The sequence below is a fragment of the Chamaea fasciata genome, unplaced genomic scaffold (assembly GCF_029207755.1).
Source record: "Chamaea fasciata isolate MVZ Bird 193981 ecotype frontalis unplaced genomic scaffold, bChaFas1.0.hap1 SCAF_4, whole genome shotgun sequence".
Classification (NCBI taxonomy): Eukaryota; Metazoa; Chordata; class Aves; order Passeriformes; family Sylviidae; genus Chamaea; species Chamaea fasciata.
In genome coordinates, this window is record NW_027094089.1 from 10,367,241 (window position 1) to 10,387,344 (window position 20,104).

The 20,104-nt window shown below is 35.0% G+C and overlaps 1 long non-coding RNA gene across 2 annotated transcripts in view; it reads left to right on the forward strand.

The window, feature by feature from the left end:
- The window catches only part of LOC136288777 (uncharacterized), a 598,691-nt gene that overhangs the window by 353,853 nt on the left and 224,734 nt on the right, over positions 1 to 20,104 (forward strand). For both annotated transcript variants that reach the window (XR_010720576.1, XR_010720575.1), the window contains exon 5: positions 18,064 to 18,107. This is a non-coding gene — a long non-coding RNA (uncharacterized lncRNA). The remainder of the gene's footprint in view (positions 1 to 18,063; positions 18,108 to 20,104) is intronic.

Sequence of the window (20,104 nt, forward strand, 5' to 3'; positions counted from 1 at the left end):
AGTTGACTTTCAAATATGTGAGAAAGAATTGACAACCATTTCCAACTCAGATTCTTCATGACACCACCAGTCATGAAAAAAAATTTGAAAGAGCTGCTAGGAAGATTGCAGATCTCCCCATTCCTAGGAACTACTATGCCATTTCCAGTGGAGAAAGAGCGTCTGTTACTGTTTTTTTGCAGGAAAGCTCTTATACTCCCTTTCCAATCCCAGGGTTGATTCAAGAAAAAATCTAACCAGGCACAAATTTTTGTCTAAGTCAATAAGCCTTCTAAGCCTTCTAAGCTGCTGATTACTGCCGGTATTTGGCAGGCCCTGTTTTCATTGCTGCAAGATGGGGTACACAAATGTACTTCTCCCCTAAGGGAGGCATTTAGTCAGTATTTCTTTGGAGTAACTATGAGTTCTTTATTAGTGTTTCAAAGAGTGAAATTCAAAGATCAAGAGAGGCACAAATTTCTCCTAGCAACCGGAGGAAAACCTTACCTCTATCTGTAAAGACAGAGGAAAGAGAGATGCCTTAGAATAATTGATAGCAGATCTGAAGGCTATTATACATTAAAAATTCCTTAGTGAATCTGAACATGCCAGTCCAAAAGATATGAGCTACCTCTCACTGTCCAAAATGTGAATATGCTATGGATCTTTTACAGCAAGCTACTCATCTAGTTCTGCAAATTACTGATGTATCAAAGTGATAGCTCTCAGCCTCAAAAAATAAATAGCAAGAAGTGCTTCAAAAGTTTACAAGATTTCTGGTTTTTTGGTATTTTTACATATTCTTTTCTTTACATGTTCTTTCTAAGTGAAAACCATCTTGACAAGTAGCTTACTTTTTATGATCAAGACACCATATTACGCTTCAGTGGACTACGTGCTGTGAGCACGTTATCATCATCTGAGGTAATCATACTAAATTTTAAATTTGTTGTGGGATGTTAATTTGGAATTTTATGGCCACCAAGCACATGTTTTGCCTGAGAATCAGGTGATACTATTATTTAGCACATTATTTCCCATGGGCAAATTAAGTGTTTACCTCTGTGGATCCTTGAGAACCTAATAAACTATGGCGGAATCAGATAGAAGACAACACTAATATGCAGTGAAACACATTTTAGTTTCTTCAAACAAACAAATAAAATCTGATATTTGAGGAAAAGATCATTAGAAGGACTTTCAAGTTTGACACTGAACCACTTAAGTGTTTATGCAAGTATACTTATAGAGAGCTTGGCACTACATTAATTTGAACTAGAAAGGGAAAAAATAAATAATATTCCCTTTTTATACGCAACAATGGGGTTTTTGCAGCTTTTAGCTCTATTCCTCTGGTAATTCAATGCAATTTGGAATTTAGCTGATGCTCTATTTTAAAAAATTAAAATGTTATATTTATCTGTTTCATCAAAATTTAATTGTTTCAAGCAAGTTGATAAAAGGTATACTTTTATGATTTTGTGAACACTTTAATTGCCAAACGAAGAAAACTTCCTTCTGAAGTCATTAGCTATGAAATCTATATGAAGAGATGAAAATTTTTTGAAGGACTTAAAAATCCCAATAAAAAAATTCACCTGGTGTGATTTTTATGTGTTAGTGGGGGTCTTCTGCATTTGAGCTCACTTACCAAAGAAAGAAGCTTTTCCAAAGCTAATTCTTCATGCTAGGAATTATCAAGACATTCTCTTACTGTGATGAAGACATTGATCACTCACCATCTCTCATTAGTCTTTTGTGGACAAGGATAGTCATTCTCCGCAATTTCTTTATTTTTCCTCCTAAGATGTAGGAGAAAATACAGATGCAGGAATCAAATCATGTTTTGCCAAATCACCAAAAAATAGCAATGCAAAATAACTTGTTTTTTAAAAAAAGTTAATTTGGAAGAAATAAAGATCTTAGCAATTATAGATTTATTATTTAAAAATGCTTTATGTTCCTCCCGCTAAATAATTACTTGTATCTTACATTTCAAAGAATTTCTCTTATGTCTGAAATTAATTTTAATTATATAATCTAAGAACCATCATCTTCTTTACCACAAGTTTTAAAAGGTTCTCTCTTCTACTTCCCAAATATAAAAAACAATCAAAAGTACTTTTTTTAAAAAATGGTATATGGTACTGATTTCTTGTCTAGGTATCTTTCAGCAAAAAGATTTTTCAGGTTCCAGGATGACAAAGACTATTCTTGCTTGATCCATTTTGTGTTTTATTCTACTCTTCCACTGATTAAAATTAATTTTTAACCTCTATTACTAGGACACTGAAGTGGATTAACCACACAATAGTTCACTGACTCCCACTCTGGTTAGGGAGGAGAGTCAAAACAAGCAGCTCTATCACACACCTCTTCAGCTGGACAGCAGAGAGTTAATACAATGAAAGAAGACCTCGTGGTTCAAGATAAAGGCAGGGAGATAACACAGCAGGTATCATCATGGGAAAACCAGACTCAGCTCAAGGAAGTTAATTTACTAACAATCAAGGCAGAGGAGGATAATGAGAATTAAACTAAATCTTAAAAAGACTCCTGCTCACCCTTTTCTTCTTCCCAAACTCAACTGTATTTCCAAATTCTTTACCTCCTCCTTGCCCAGGAAGGGAGGTTGCAGTCAGTTCATTGTACCTTGTCTCTGCCAATCTTTCCCCCTCACACTCCTCCTCGGTCCAGTGTGGGATGTCTCCCGTGGCAGACAATCTTCCCCAATTTTCTACACTGTGAGTCCTTCCCACAGGCTTCATTTCTTTATTATCTGCTCCAGCATGGGTCCTTTCCCCAAGGTCACAAATTTTTCTAGCAAACCTATTCAAGCACAAAATCCTATCTCCATGAAGCCATAAGTCCAACCAGGAACATGCTCTGGTGTGAATACTCTTTGGGCATTCCCCTGTTCCAGCATGGGATCCTGCAGGTGCAGCAGGTGAACCTTTGCTCTGTGGACATCTATGGCCTGTTGGGGCACAGCTGCCTCACCTTGGTCTTCACTAGAGACTGCGGAGATATCTCTGCTCCAGTGCCTGGAGCACATTTTCTCTCCACTGATCTTGGGGTTTGCAGAGCTCTTTCTCTCACATGTTCTCACTCACTTCTCTGGTTGCAACTGCCCCAGTGCAGCAACACTTCTCTTCTCAAGCCTGTTTTCCCAGCAGCACTACTGCTGTCCTCTATGGGCTCAGCCCTCAGCAGCTGCAAGTCCACCTTGGAACTATGTGGCACTGGCTCCATCAGATGTAGGAGAAGCTTCTTTCAGCTTCTCAGAGAAACTACTCCTGTGTATCCCTCTGCTTCCAAAACCTTGTCATACAAACCCAATTATAATTATGTTAATAATAATTATTGTTACTATTATTATTATTATTATTATTATTATTATTATTATTATTATCACTATTACTATGAAAAGTAGAGAGAGAAGAAGAAAACCTAAGAGAGATGAACAGTGCACATTACAGCTTATTACTTTTGACCAATTCCCAGCCTATTCTCAAGAAACAATCAGCTGGTCCTGGCCAACTCCTCCCCACTTATATACTATACATGACAGTCGGCAGCATGGAATAGTCCTTTGGCCAGTAGGGATCATCTGTCTGGACCACGCTCCATCCAAGATTCCTGTAGAGCTCCTCAGTGGCAGAAAATGTGACACAAAGAAGTCCTTGCCAAGAACCAAAGCTTGTGTGTTATCAACATTCTCATACTAAATCAAAAACACAGCACTGCACCAGCTATGAAGAACAAAAATTAACTCAATCCCAGCGTTTTAAAAGTGTATAGCCTATTAAAAGTAGATTTAACAACAGTGCTAACATGAGAATTGGTTGTGAAAATTCTTAAGTTAAAAATAAGTAAAACTCATATTAGTTTTGATGATTAAGTGGCAATTCTGTAAACTCCATAACCGACTAGTTTTTTGCATATTTTTAATATCATTTAGCAATAAAACACAAATTGTGGAAAAAAAGAATTTTTCTTTTTTATAACTCATTACGATTAAAATATGCCCCAAAAATGATCTTATGCACATTTTCTTGATATCCAGCATTTCTGTGAGCAGCATCTTACTTGTGTATCTCAGCAGTGAGCTTTGGCAGGAAGGAGAAAAAGAATTTCCTAGTGGTTAAGGATGCTTTAGTGTATCAGAAGCCCTACTTAGTATGAGTTGCTAACCGTAAGACAACTGTAATGAAGAGAAAAAATACCAGTGTAATAACTTGACAGCCACATTTATCTAGAAAAAGTGTTGTTTCATATCAGATCCCACCTCCACCTCTATGAAAATTTACTATTAATGGAAAGAATTCAAACACTAGGAGTGAAATATCCAGAACACTTCCCCCCCCTAAGTATCCAGTTAACAGTCAAAGCTCTGTATCATTTTCTAGTTGCATAGTCACAAATCTTATGAAGTAGGAGGATCACTTGAACCAGGAAATATTTTATTTTCTTCAATTTTTATAAATATGTAGTCAGGCTCAAGAAGAGTAGTGTAAGCTTTAAACAATCAAAATCATATGTAAATGAACACATATCTGAGTAAAGATTGTGTTTATAATATCAAAGCCATGCTGACCCAAATCAAATCAGCTGTTCCTTCCTGTTTGTTTTGTCTTTAGTAAATACTAAATGCAAGATATTGAGAAAAGTAGCCCAAAAAACTCCTGACCAAACTTCAGGTTTGCATGCCAATTGTCTTTCATGTCTGCATACAGGATAGTTTCTTAGCTGAAGGTTGCTTCTGTCCATTGTTGAATGAGTTTGTATTCTTCTCTCTCCCTCTTTTTTTTTTTTTTTTTTTTTTTTTTTTTAATTTGCCATGGTCTAAGTTGCCTTGGGGCTTACCAGGATCAATTTACAGCAAAGACAGCTCTGGGTGTTTCCATTCACCTTCTCGCTGATGAAATATTCTGGAGCTCCCATTGATTTGTGAAGGGCACTGTAGCTCTTTCTGCCAGTAAAAATCTGCCTATGAGGAGTATGTAGCCAAATTAATCTACCATGAGACCTCAGCCCTGGATCTACATGCCTGGGCTCTTGATGGAATTTGATTATACTGCCTCATAACCAAGAAGAGTAAGAACCAGTATCAAGACAGAAAAATTTTCTAAATACCCTTATATTTGTATTCTTCTGCTATTCCTGAAAATTCCTTTTTTTTATGCATCCTTTTTAATCCAGATAAGAAATAGTATAAAATAATCTGGGGAAAAAAAGGAAAAAAGAAAAAAGAAACATAACACAAAACAATCCAAAGAGCAGACTTTCTGAGCCTTTACTTCTTTCTGTCTCTCTCTCTCTTTTCTTGCTTTTTTCAATTTCCAAAGGAGCATTTCTCTTTTCCGTCTCACTGCACATTCAGAATATATAGCTAAGCATTAGGAGCTGATGATGAGACTTTTCACTTGCTGACAGAAAAAAAAAGAAAATTAGAAAGAGATTATGAAAATGTTTGAGAATGACTCAAAGATAAGCAGAATTTGAGATTTTTTTAGATATCAAACATGCTCACTGTCTATGGTCATTAGTCAAAGTACAGCAGTTCTGGTTTTCCACGAAAAGAAGTGAGTATGAAGATATGAATGAGTTTATTTTAAACCATCTCTCAGTTATGTAAATGCACAAAATGTAGTGCCACTTTCTATTCTTATTACAATCGTGAGACTGTCATTATAATTGATTAATTTTGTGCCATTCTTTCCCAGCGATCTCTTTGTCACAAGAATGAGCTATCAGAGAATTTTAATGCTGATTACATTTTAGTTTTCATAATGTATTCTCATTTTCATTCTAGTGACAAAGGTTGGCACAAAATCAGACCATATTCATAACAAAGGCTGCAAAAATAAAGCAGGAAACTGTATAGAATCCATCTTCATGACAATCTCAGAACAATAAGAACAGAAATATCACAAAACAAAACTCTTTGTTCTTGTGGCAGTTTTGGTATTGTAATATCACAATACCCTAAAATGCATTTCTGAACCTTTTGGATTGGATGTATTAAACTCATTGCTGTGCAGATATCCTTCACAGTAGTTTAAAAGGAGAGAGCAGGAGAAAAAAAATCTTGTATCAAAATGTGATCTGTTAGAAATGGTTATAGATAATGGAAAATACCTCTTAGCTGTTAATTCCTAAGTCTCCTCTGAGTTACTGACAGAAAGGAATGGGAACAAATATGAAGGAAGAAAAACAATGGTTTCTGTGGAACCTTTAAATCACAAACCAGCTGTTTCTTCCTCGACTTATTTGTGCAATTATTTGATAGACTGCTAATATGTGGCAAAACTGTGAGTATCAAGAAGAACATTCAGTGAGTTAGAAATAGTAGCCATTTATTGAAGTTATGTGTTGTGAAGCTATGAATTATGCATTTTATCCAGGTTCTCTTATTTCTCCTTTCTCTGTATACTATCTCTGTTTCTTGATGGTCTCCTTTTAAACAGACCTTTGCCACGGTAATTCTTCCTAGCCCTACACCATGACTACTTTGCGTTGTCAATAGGATTTACTCTTGTCAATATGATTGTGAACTTGTAGACCTTACTTTTCTGCGCAGAGAAATTGTGTACAAGGAGAGCACATTGTGTCTCTTCCTGAAGAGGGGCTCCTAACAAAGTCCTGTGAATATAGATACTTTACCTTTGTTCTTGTCATCTTTCCTCTTGTCTTGGTTTGGAAAGACAGGCGTCTGCTAAGGAAGGCTGGAGTCTCCCTTGAAATGGAGAATGTAAACCCCCTCCCTCTGAATTATTATAATTTTGAAACTAAAGGGCTCTCAGGAAAAGAAATGAGAACAAGAATAACAGTTGTTTACTAGGAAAACCAAAATAAAAAAATAGTAGTACAAAAAAAGCAAGCAAACAAAAAAGAAAACACTGACAGAGTCAGAACACAACCTGACACCCTGTTGGTCAGGGTGTTGGTAGCAGTCCAATTAAGTCCTCCTGGAGTGACAGATGTGGTTCTGTTGAAACAGTGATCCTGTAGAAGGGTGTAGTTTTCTTCTGAAGATCCAGTGGTGGTGTAGAAGGATGCAGTCTTCCTCTGGGAATCCAGTGGGAAAAGGCTGCCTGTGGTGTTCAAATCTCAGATTATATCCAGGTATGAATGCTTGCCTCCACCTGCTGGGTGGAGCATCTCACAATTGGATGATGTAATTTTGTCAGTCATGCAGTGACACTCAATGGCCCATTAACAAAAGATATCTCCCTGAGCCAAAGATGGGTCACAGAAGAGATAAAGAACACTGCCCCACCTGGTTTTAACAGCTGGCCCAATAACAGAAGATATCCCCCGAGTCATGAGGAATGGGTCCTGGAAGAGACAAAGAACACTGCCCTACCTGGCCTTAACAAATGGTCCTGTGGTCACATCTTACATTGCAACCCAAGACACTTCTTGATGGTAGGGAATGAGAACTTTCCCACCTACCTAGATTCTCTGAATATATGAGAGAGTACGGCAAATGACTTCTGCTTTGTTCACTGCAACCTCCAACTGTGAAGCTCACTTGGCTACTGTGTCTTCATACCTTCTTCTACCTGGCTGGCTCCTGAGTATGCAAAGACAGCTCAAACTGTTCTGGCATGCTCTCAGTTGGTGGCTTAGTATACCTGACAATAACACATTTGTCCTAAGAACACTCACTGCCATTTAAGTCAGCATTAGTATGTAACTGAGTTTACTCATTCACAGAAAAATCTTCACTAGAACTTTCTGAAATCTTTAGAGGGCAACTTATTGTTACATGAACCTAACTCTTCTGAAATGGAACATAGCCCTGGAGTTTCATATTCATATTAGTATATACTTGGAAATGTAGAGGAGAAATAAACCTAGGTTACTTTAGGTACAAAGAGAGTCTTCCATCTTGCAAGAATATAAAGAATAGCTGATCCTTCATTGAAGTCAGCAAAATGCCCAACATGTGAGTCCCAGTCATACCTGTCATGTTAAACCTTGGATACAATGACTGAAGGTAATTTTTCTAATAAAATGAAGACTTGATAAAAGGCACAGATAACACACATGTTTTAATTTAAATTAATAAATAATAGATAATATAAACAACATCTGGCTGTCTGGAAACATGATTGCTAGGTACACATTTTTATTTTCAAGAGTAGTGCATATAGAATGATGCTTCTTTATTCTGAAATTTTCTTTTTACCAGAAAAGGAAGTTTGTCAAATTTATAGTGGGCTTTTTTGTATAAAATGTATTATTTTTTTCCCCCAGTGATTGTAGATGTAGGCTATTTTTTAAATTTTCATTGAACTTTGAAGAGATCATCAAGTATCGATAACTAATATAAAAAAAATAAAAATAACCCTCGTCAAATGGAGATGTCTTTAAAAGATATAAAATTTAAATGAGAATTACTAAAATCTAATTTGCACAACTTAAAAGTAAAACAGAGCTAAAAAACTAAAACAAATCCAAAACATAACATTTTTTTTTAAAAAAAAAATGTCTCATCTTCAATAGACTGAAATGTTAGTGTCTCTTTAGTCTAAGGTAATTGTCTTTAAGATCTTAAGGGTCTTTTAATTATTGTATTATTTTTATAATCTGACATTTACAATCTTTTGTGCAGAAAAAGCAAATCCTTTTAGTGAAATATTTTTTTTCTAGACTGAGTGCAAATAACCACATGACTGAAGAATTTATGACATTATTATCACTATTCTTTTAGGCAATTTGTTTTCAGTCCCCTTTTGGATAATTTTTTCACGTCTGTTGCTTGGTCTTTTAACAGCCTTTCTGATCCAATACTAATGCAAATTACATTGTCATGTTTTGTGACTTTTCTGCACTTATGACTCAGCTATAGCCTAGATTCACAGATTTTTTTTTTCTCATTTTAATTACTAATGGATTTGCAGCTAACCTATGGCTTCAGCCATGAAAAGTTTCCTTTGGTATCATTGATGTATGCATTATGCTGATAAGTACCATGGTTCATTTTCCTCTTGGGTAAGCACAGTTAAAAAAAAAGGCAGGGAGGGGGAGAGAAAGAGAGAAACTCTTAGACTAATAATTACCTTTGCCTGAGACAAGGATAGTAAAACACACTAGATTGCTTTCTAACATTCAGTTATGTGTAATGAAATATGGCTGCTTCAGGACAAAAACTATGTGATAGCTTCTGTCATTTTAGTGTTATTTCACTGAATCCCTTGAAACTGCATTTCATTCAACATTATCAGTGTGATAATGTTTTAACTAAAGGACAAATCTTGGACTAATGATGAATTATTTCCTGATATCAAAAGGACTGTCCCTTGTATTCTCAGTGTCATCATTTTATATTACATTTTAATTTGTTAGTTCATCAGTGTAAACTTTGTGTCCTAATATGTAAAGCATAATTTGTCATGATTCAGTGATCTAACAAGGCTTGTTGAGAGGTGAACTGATCAGTAAAAATAAAGAAGATTTCAACCTTAAGGAACATATTATGAAATAAATTTTATACACAAGAGTAATTGTATCACATAGGACAGGAACTACTGTTCTTTTGATATATATTTTGTGGTATCATAGAAGATCTGAAAAGGAAAAAAATATACACAAATATTTAATTCCTTGCTAGAGAGACTTTAATTCAACTATAGTGGTTGGTGCAGCACAGCATGTAAATAGTTTCCGGTTTTATTATAAAAGGATTATGAAGATCTAAGGTAGACCTCACCATATAAGTTAATAAATTCAGAAATTTTGTATATTTCAAACTTTTCCAAGAGATAACTGGTTCCATGCTTACAAGTTTAAATAGTTTCATTCTTTAGTATCCTATAATTCCTTCAGAACTAAAAAGTAAAAAAGATAAGTTAATCCACCAGAGTGGAGAAACATACTGATAGGTGGCTGAATAAAACTAGGAGATTTTAATGTATTTACATTTGTTTTAATATAGTTTAGTTTTAAGAAAAATGACAGCTAATGTATCCTTATCTTGCTCAAAAATTCATGTAGGTCTCTCTAAATATGCACCTGTTGTTGATGGTTTGCTGCATTAAATATTTGCTATATCACATCAGCTGCTGGCATCACAAACATAGTTTTAGAGGCTGCTTCATATGCAGATGTTTTTAAAAGTTTATACAACTGATCACTTCAAAAATAGTAGCATTCCAGAAATATTATTTACTCAAGAAACTAGAACTCGGAATCAATACCTCCTCTGTTTTTCTTTCGTTTTTATTTGCATCATCCACAAATGTAAAGTAGTCTTTGTTTGCTTTAAGATTTACAACTAAAGCGGGTTACATTAAAAGTCTATTTTAAAAACACCATTTTAAAAACACCATGTTCACACTGTCATTAAAGTTTGGATCAGGCTTTTGAAGTGAATCCTCTTCTTCCACTGACCAGGCTTCAGTTCACTTAGTGTCCCAGGACTACAAAGAAGCTGTCTTCTGGATGAAACTGAAGATCTGCTTCAGAAGCGCACACATAATGCAACTGTTAGTGAGCATTAAATACTGAGAGACAGACAGCAGCTAATTTCAGTTAAAAGTCTTGAACCATACAAAATTTGGATTCTGGGTCCTAGCACATGCTGGGAACTACCTGAGTGTTTTACCACATGACTCTTAATATGCTTTTTCTGTACGAGATTTTCCAGCAAGTGAATTTGAATTTTGAATGCTGAAATCTGATTCTAGAATATATGAACATTTCTTTTACGTGCTCTGTATATTTGTGAGGAGAGCTAAGCAGTGAAATTCATGAACTCTACACTAAGAAACTGCCTGTAACTGGACTAAAAGTAAATAAGAAAAAATGTATTTTTACACTGGATTTTTCTCTGATGTTTTAATGTCTTTCCAACTGATGTAGATCAGTATCTTCAGTTTTTTGCTTTGAGCTCTCTCCCTAAAACTCCTGAGATGTTTCTCCTAGTTATGGTAAGTTTTTTTATATTAACAGCTAGCGATGACAATTGCACTTCCATGCCACTCCAGCTATATCTAGTATAGAGAATTTTCATTCTTGATACAACGAACTTGTCCCAACTGTCTATGACTTCTAATTAAACTTGTAAGAATATCTGATTTGTTTTCAGTGGAAGACAAAAAAGATATTGATTACTGTGGACTGAGGTTCTGCTCAGTCTTCCCTATAATAACCCATTGTGTCCCATTTTGCACAGAATTTATCATCAACAACAAAAAGAACAGCTGTCCTTTTGGGTCTTTTGTAAGTTGGATTCTGCAAGAGTCCTGAACTCAAAGTCAGTCTTCTGGCTAGGAACCACCTCTCTTAAAGAGCAGTTTTACAAAATGATATAGCATGAAAAGCAAGCACAGGATAGAAGGTTATCCTTCCCTTGCAACAAGAGGCTATTATGCTGTGTGTGGGAGGGGGAATAATTTGAAAGCCTTTTTGTCCCTTTGTCACTTACTCATATTAGTATGTATATGTTTGTTGAAGCAAGCTTTTTCTAGTCAGCTCTTTACTATATGTTCCTTCAAGTAGAAAAGTTTCTTAACAGATTTTTTAAAGCTCATTTTCATAAAGAATTAACTTTATTTCATCTTCTTTAGGGGGTTCCTCTTCTTTGTGTATACTGTGTCGAACAAGAAAAACTTCCTATCCCACTGATACTAGTCATGTCTTAAGATTCAGGTTGAGAGAAAACATCTCTTGAAAATTATCACGCTTCAATCTACAATTCTACAGGAAGGAAAGCATTTGCAGGCAAAATAAGGGGAAGAAAATTCCATTTCCTTTAGAGGACTGAGACTGTGGCTTCTGAGATGCTTCCTCAGAAGGAAATAACCCCAAAACTAGAAGCAGAAGAGATAACTGAGCAGCAGGAAAAGCTTTTTAATGTTCCGTACGTTGCCAGGAGAGTTACAAATAGAGTCCAAATTACATGATGAGTAATCAGTAACCTGTCAAGTTATTAATGGAAAAGGGTAAATGTAAGCTAAAAAATGCAATTGTAAAAGAGGGCCATACTTTTGGTGGTGAAGATATTACGTAGTTACATAGCTATTTTAATAAATTTGGAAGATTGGAGAAAGAGACAAAACTTAACTGGTTATGACTGGAAAGAAGGGGCAGAGGAGAGAAGAATGAAAGTGAGGCTTTCAGTGACGGGGATTTTTTTGAGAGGACAAAGTCATGTAAACACAAGGACATGCCTAGCATGAATGTTTGAATTAGATGGAGTATCTCTACTTGTGCATGACATATCTTCTACGTATACAGAAAATGGTAAAACTAAAAGGAAGATGGGAGTGTTTGCTTGTCTTCTTTGGTTCATTGGTTGGTTGGTTTGCTTGGCTTGGTTTGGATTTTTTTTTTAAGTTTTAGCATTGATTAACAACCTTCCTTAAGTAGGACTAACTATTTATTTGGGACAGCTTTCAAAATAATTCAGAAAGTGAGATAAACAAGTTGATAACAGATGGGGATATTGCTGATAGTCCTATGCTAGAAGTTAGTATGTTGTCAAGCTCTTGGAGATGTTATGATCTGAGATCCAGACTTAAAAAGAGAGATGTTCAAAACAGTAGTAGTAGAACTTAGAAATCAGTTTACCTTGGTGAAAGGCAGAGAACAAATCACATAGCTTGAATTTGTTTATTGAATGAACAGTGCTGTCTGAGCATGCAGCACATATTTTTGTTGAGTTTACACAGCAGGTTTACAAAGGCAAAAGCATAAAATAAGTGTAACAGAAAAAACTTATAAAGCAGATGCATAAAGAAGATGCATCAATATTAGTGAGATATCTGTAGAAATATTGCTCCTTTGTTGCAAGTATTGCACAGAAAGCATTTTATCTGGTAAAAATTAGGCAGAAATCAAAGATTAATATTATCTTCCCATCCTTGTAATAGTATAGTGGTGTGACACATTGATGTTAGTGTTGTAGTCTGATAATATGGTACAATTGTGAACAGAATTGGATTGGTTTTTAATTGTGCTGATAATATAAAGACCTTTTGTTGTTTTCTGAGAAGGACTTGCACAGAACCAAGACATTTTCTGCTTCTTGTACTGCCATGCTGGCAAGGAGACTGGGGGTTTTTGGGAGGTTGGGAAGAGACACAGCTGGGACAAGCGACCCCAAGTGACTAAAGGGATATTCCAGACCATGTGACATCGTGTCAGTATACACAGTGTGGGGAAGAAGGAGGGAGAGTGAAACATTTGAAATGATGATATTTGTCTTTCCAAGTAACCACTCTACATGATTGACCCTATTCTGCTGGAGATTACTGAACACCTGTGTGCTCATGGGTAGCAGTGATTCAATTCCTCGTTTTGCTTGTGTGCACAACCTCTCCTTTCCCTACTTAACTACCTTTTACCCTTCAGGTTCCCTCCCCATTGGTTGGGATGTGCGTAAGTGGTTCTATGAGAATTAGTTGTGGATCAGGGTTAAACTATGACAGTCTTTTTTCGGCACCCAAAGTGATGTTCAAAGGGTTTGTGATAGTGATGGATCTGACTGGAATGTACTAGATGGAATTGTTGGTGCTGTTTAGCTAATAAAGACATTACTAAAACTAGTATTTTTGGCAGTAATAGAGTCCTGCAGGAATTTTGAAAGAATAATGTTAAGATGCATTTTTACAAAGTATGATGTAAAATGCATACAGTGAAGAATTATTTCATTTATTAGGTCATTATCAGTATAATGATTAAGAATAATTCTATATCATATGTATAAGAGCAGAATGGGAGTCAAATATAGCATGAGCATGCAGATTCATTGTTGCTTAAATTTTCTGCTTCCTTATGGTAAGAGAACTCTTCACAAACGTAACGAAAAGTACATCATCTCAGTGATTTGGACCCAAACTGTATGTTCCAGTGGGCTTACTCACCTCTGTACTATCATATTTGAGGAACACATGTCCAAATTTATGCTGAAATAGCATAATTCACACTGTTATTTAGCAATAGCATATAAAAAATACCACTTACTTCTTCCCTTATAGAAGGATCTTGGAACAAAAACAATTCTTTAGTTTACTTTTCCCATTCTCAACTCCCTTGCTTTTCCAAAGTGTCTATTTACCTTTAATTGACAAGCTGTTGCAAGCAATTAGGTATTCCCTGATTGGCTGGCCATTGCAAAGAAGACTTGAAGGAGATCAAGAAAATTAACTACCACACATTTCTCAGCTTGAAATTCCCAATAAAGAAATACAAAGCAAACATTCATACATTAAAGGTTAAATACTTCAAGTTTTTTTGACAATAATTGAATGTATTTTCAAGAGAGACTTAATTTTTATAGATTTTTTTTAATATTTTATCACTGTTTGTCTCCTCTTTGTCTCAAATAATAAATATTTCACATTACTGACTAACACTTTTGGGGTGGCACAACAGTCAGAGCCAGATTAAAGGCCTCCAGGTGCAACTTTAACCAGAAATACCATTTCATAAATAAATTTATTTTTTATACGGTGGTTTTATATCCATAGGAGTAATATTCATATATATATATCATAGTTGCAATAGCAGATACCCTAAGTCTCCCATCAGTCATAGTCCCAAAATGATCAAATGCTCTTGATTAAGATGCCTCCATAATAATCTCAGAAAAGCTGTTGATTTCATTAGCATCTGTCTAGGCATTGCATCACCTCTTTAATATTGAACTCTGAGATAAGACTTGTAGACTGAATTTTTGAGGGAATTAGCTGCTTGGAAAAGCACCTGAACAGCTAACCTATAGATCCTTTTGGAAATCATATTGATGAGATTTAGATGACTAAGTGTTTTGGCAAATCTACACCTAACTACACCCATACTGAAATGGGTTCCACAAGACTTAGGGCTTAGGCATCTTTAATAATATAATCAAGAAAATACATTTTAAAAACACCTGAAAAACATTTCCAGACTACAGCAATGTACTAGAGAGTTGGCTTTTTTTTTTCTTTCTTTTTCTTTTCGACATGAAATACATCGTGGACATATAGTCAGAAAGTAGCAAGCCTTGGAGTTAAGAGGATGGCAAATGTGCTATTCAAAGATAATATTTTTCTTACCACAAAATAATGATCACCCAAAATACTGACAGTTCTTTAAAGAAGAAAGCTGCTATGCTCCTCTGGGGTATTTTTGGTTCCAGACAACATGAAAGGAGCAGGAGTGTGAAGTAGCTAATTTACAGTCTAATAATTTATCAGGTGAACTCAGAAGATTCTTTTCTGTTTAGGTATTAAGAAAGTGGACATCCCAACGTAATCTTCATTCACATTTTATCATTGTATCATATAAACTTCAGAGACCTTGTTTTCAATTGATTCTAATGTAAATAAGGTAAGAAGGAATTGATTCACAGTGGCCAAATATCACTGTCCAACAAACCTATTTGTGTTCTTAACAGATTAGTAAAAGCTCAAAACACATCTTTAATATCTGTTTAGGTTCAGTGCATTTTTTTTCCTTCAGTTTCTGTCAGTCCTCTTAACATTTACTCTTTATTTTTTGTGTTTTTGTAAACATTAGTCCTTCAAGTAAAACATAAATCATCTTCAGGTCTAGGGAAGCTGACACTTGTGGTATAGAAGTTTGAACTGTCACCAGAAGCCAGCGGCTAAGTCTGGAAGGCCTGTTGCCCAATACCTCTGATTATAAGCGATAAAGAACACAAGACAAAAATTGGTATTCTGAGGAGTGGATTAAGAAGGTGGCAGAAGGGAGTACCTTTCATGAAGAAACATGTAACTTGGCAGCAAAATAGACTTCACATTGGTGATGAGCTATCAAAAGATGCCACTGGTTTGACAGCATTTAAGAATAAGTATTTTGTGTCATTGCATATTTATTAGCCTGAGAATGACATCCTGAAGTAACGAATTCGCTGTGTGAAAGAAGCTCTTGCTGGTAACAGATCTGGATGCTTTTAAAGATGTTATGAATTACACACTTTGAAATAGGCCAACTTGTTTTCACTGATATTTAACTTAAAAGAAATACACTTCTGAATGTAAAGAATTCAGTAACATTTCATTTCACTTCAAGGACATCCTCTGTCCCAAAAGGAAATTAAGGAATACTTCCAGAATATGATGCAACCTTTTTCATGTCCTCCATATAGATATTTATCAGTAAACCCTGCTTAAAACATTTAAACAAATCTGACTAGTGACAAGATCAGTCACTGCTTTTAAAGGTGAGCTGTGGAAGCCATTTACAGTGTTTAGATTATTCCATTAATTTCAAAAGGAGTAAATTAATAATTTACATTAAGGTCACTGCTAATTACAGCATTAACCTTCCAAAGTTTAAAAGTCTGAATAACTCACCAGAGTGTAATTCAGCTTCTGAATCAAGGAAATTCAAAGCCTAACTGATTTGAATTAGTTAGATCAGAAAATCTAGGCTTTGAATCAGTTATTATCAGAAAATAATTTTGTGCATTTAGAGTGGTTAAATCTGGCCATTTTTTGTTGGCTTGTTTGCTTTCTTGCATGCTTTTGTTGTTTTGTTTGGGCTTTTTTTTTGGCAGGGGAACTACATATATAGAGCAGTAATAGGCTGCATAGTCAGTCATGTAATGCACTCACTATATGTAATTTCTGATATAAATTCTGGTTTTTCTAAATTTACCTGCTTTCTACTCAGGTATCCATATTCCCAAAATTATATTTGAAAAGTCTTGATTCCAGATCAGTTTCAAGTATTTTTTATTTATACCGTCAAATTGCTTAAGACTGGCTTCTTCTTCTGTTTCCACAAACGGATATGTTCTTCCTGGAAGCAATCAACCTTCTCCTATTTTGACAGTTAAGATTCATCATTTCTAATTATTGCAGGGCTAAACTCAAGATATGGTAAATTTTGGCCTCCTAAATACATCTGTTTTTATTCTTAAACCTTACAGCCACCAGAAGCTTTTCTGAACAGAAGCATTTTGAATACTTAACATGAACATTGCTATATAGTTTAATACTAGGGGTGAATATATTATGGGTGCATACTGACAGAAAAATTGGTGGGAAAAAATTGAGGAATAGGGCTTTTGAACTTTTCCATCTTCAAAAAACTAGCATCTTAAGATATGCACATTAGAAATGCTAGTATAGGTATTACATGTAGTCAAATCCTTTGTGAATATAATGTCAATTTTCAGATCAATTTTATTAACCTTTTACCCTTTATTATGAGTATTTCAAAATTATGCAATGGCATACCAAAATTCTACAGATGAGTTTCTTGTTGCAACAATATAAAGGACTCGGAAGAACACTAGAGTTAAGGTTCATAATCCACCCTGATTATTGTTATCTAATTACTATTACTTGAGTCCTACTTTACCAAAAATAGATAATAAAATCCCCAAACCCTTAAAAAGTATATAATATTTAATAGAATGCTTTATAACGGCTCAAAAACAGTGAATTTAAGTGTTTTGCATTCTAGAGTTTTTATTTGAGCTGGTCTTTAAATGTCATTAATATCTGCAAACTGATTCAAGCCTGAAAATATGTTTCAAGAACTACAAATGTATATATTTGGAAATGGTGACCCATAGTACAAATGTTTAGTTCTGCATAATTGTAGACTTTCATTTATGAGATAATTTAAACATTAAATTATGAAAATTGCAATTAAAAATGCACTCTGATATGATCTAAAATGAAATTCTTTGAAGTAAAAGTGGTGAGGCACTGGAGGAGTTTGCCTAGAGGGGCTGTGGCTCCCAATCCCTCAAAGAGCTCAAGGCCAGGCTGGATTGGGTTGTGAGCAACCTGGTCTGGGCAGGAGGTGTCCCTGCCCGTGGCGGGGGACCTGGAACTAGAATATCTTTAAACCCTAACCAATCTATGATTTTATGATAATGAGACCTGTAGGAAAATTCAGAAATATATTTAACAGAAGGGAAAATAAAACTGCAGGAGCGCATTTCTATTTTCATTTGCAAATTTTTCCTTTAAGGTATGTATGAGGTATTGCAAAATCATAATTCTTTCTGACTATACCTTTCAACCAATAAAAATATGTGTATGAAGGAAACCATGGCATTTGACAGTGACTGTCACTACCAGTAATATGTTTCTTAATCTTTTTTAGATCTCTATCCTGAGACAAAACAACAGGATGTGCCTTGGAGAAGAGTAAGTTAGAAACTTCTTTGTCATTGGTATATTTTCATTGTAATAATAACAGCTGGTTATTGTATATTGAGTTTCAGTGAAAGAAATCTGTTATCCATTTATTTTTAAAATAATATTTTTGCAGATTTACCCTTGATTTAAATAAGTAACTTTTTCATGGGGTTTTATTCAGGAGTAAATTTTTATTGATTACTTCGAACTTAAACATTAAGACTTTTTAGTAAATTACTCTCAAATACTTAAGCAGAAACAGCCAACACTACTAGATAACTTTGTTCCTTTAGGTAAGCTTCCTTTAGTAAAGACAACTGAAAGAAGATGAGTTATCCTTAAGAAAAACAAATTGTATGTGTTTAGCTGCCTATTAATCACTGAATTTCTCCTTTAACTATGCCTGAAATATTTGTCTTCTCTTTAGTGCTTGGAAAGTTGCATTATAGCAAAGCTTTTTTTCCGCAAAGTTGTGGAAAAAATTACATAGGCGTAATATAAAATTTACATCTCTCTCTCTCATATTGCATAATTAGTGAGTTTAAATTGAAACACTTTCCTATCCAATTTTTGCATTGTTTTACTTTTTATTATTTAGTTTTGTACAGTTTTGCTTTATCTCAATAACAGGCTCAAATGCCAGAAATTCAAAGGCATATCCTGAGCAGAAATGTATGTGTTAACTGCTTGATATTGAGGAAAATACTAACAACAAAGTCTTTTTTTAAGTAAAGAACCCGTCATGCTGTTTTTCAACAGCAAAATTAGTGCAATGTCAATAATATGGACTACCAAGTGGTATGATGCTGCTTTACAATTCGGGCTGCTAATCCTTATAATCCTTATTTCTATATGTTAAATATACCATAACGTCTGTCCGGGGCGGGGGGGGGGGGGGGGGGGGGGAGTTACTATAATCCTGCAGTTATAAAAGACAAGATGAGCACACCTGGAATTTTGCCTTTGGTTTGGTGAGTTTAGGACTTGGATTTTAGGACAAAGGCTAATCCCATTAAAGAAACAGTTCTCTAGACAGAAAAAAGAGTCTTGTTTCACTGCACACACAGAAAAAGAGGCAAGGTGGTAAAGGAATGAGCAATACTGGGAAAAAATCATCTGCGCTGGCTCCTGGGAGAATCTTTTATTTTTTTGTTTCCCCAAATTTAAAAGCAATTTTGTAAAGCCACTGAAATCACTTGAGGTATATCTTCAATTCATTTCAATTGTCACAGTTCCATTACGTTCAGCACAGTGATAATCATTTTCACCACCTCACTGCTTGAACATAAATCTTTATTACCTCAATTAATGAGTTTCATTTTTCCTTTTCTTTGATATGTTTTGTGAGAATACAGTATACTTTCCGACACATTTGCAGGGCACTCTAGGAGAGTAGCCATGGTAGCCACGCTGCTTTCAGGCCTACTGAGTTATTTGTATCATACTCAATCAATAAATGTCTTTTTGTTCTGGAGCTGTTCTTTAGTACTCTAAGTTATATCCTGATAATGCACCAAGATCACTAGATGGTCAGAAATAATTTTTTTAATGGGAGGAAGCCAGACAAGAAGGGAAAATGACATTTTCTTACCTTAAAGTTATTGTGTTGCAAAAATGAAATCATTCACAAGCAGTGTCTGAACAACACATTTAGAAGTCAAGTGGAGAACTGATACTTTCCTAAATTAAAATATTTTCAGACAGAAAACTATGCATGCAGTTTACTTCATACAGTTGCAAGCAACACGAGCAATATACTTCTAACAAAATAGGAGGAAAAAAGGATATTGAACAGGAAAATGTGAGTATCATGTCCTAAAACCAGTATTTTGATTCAATATGCAGTAAAATACCTTACCCATTCATACACAAACTGCAGCTGTGTTCATAGAATCTTAGAATAGAATCATACAAACATTTAGGTTAGAAATGTTAATGTTAAAATCTTAAGATTATCAAGTCCATTAATCTGCCATCACTGCCAAGTCCACCACTAAACCATGCCC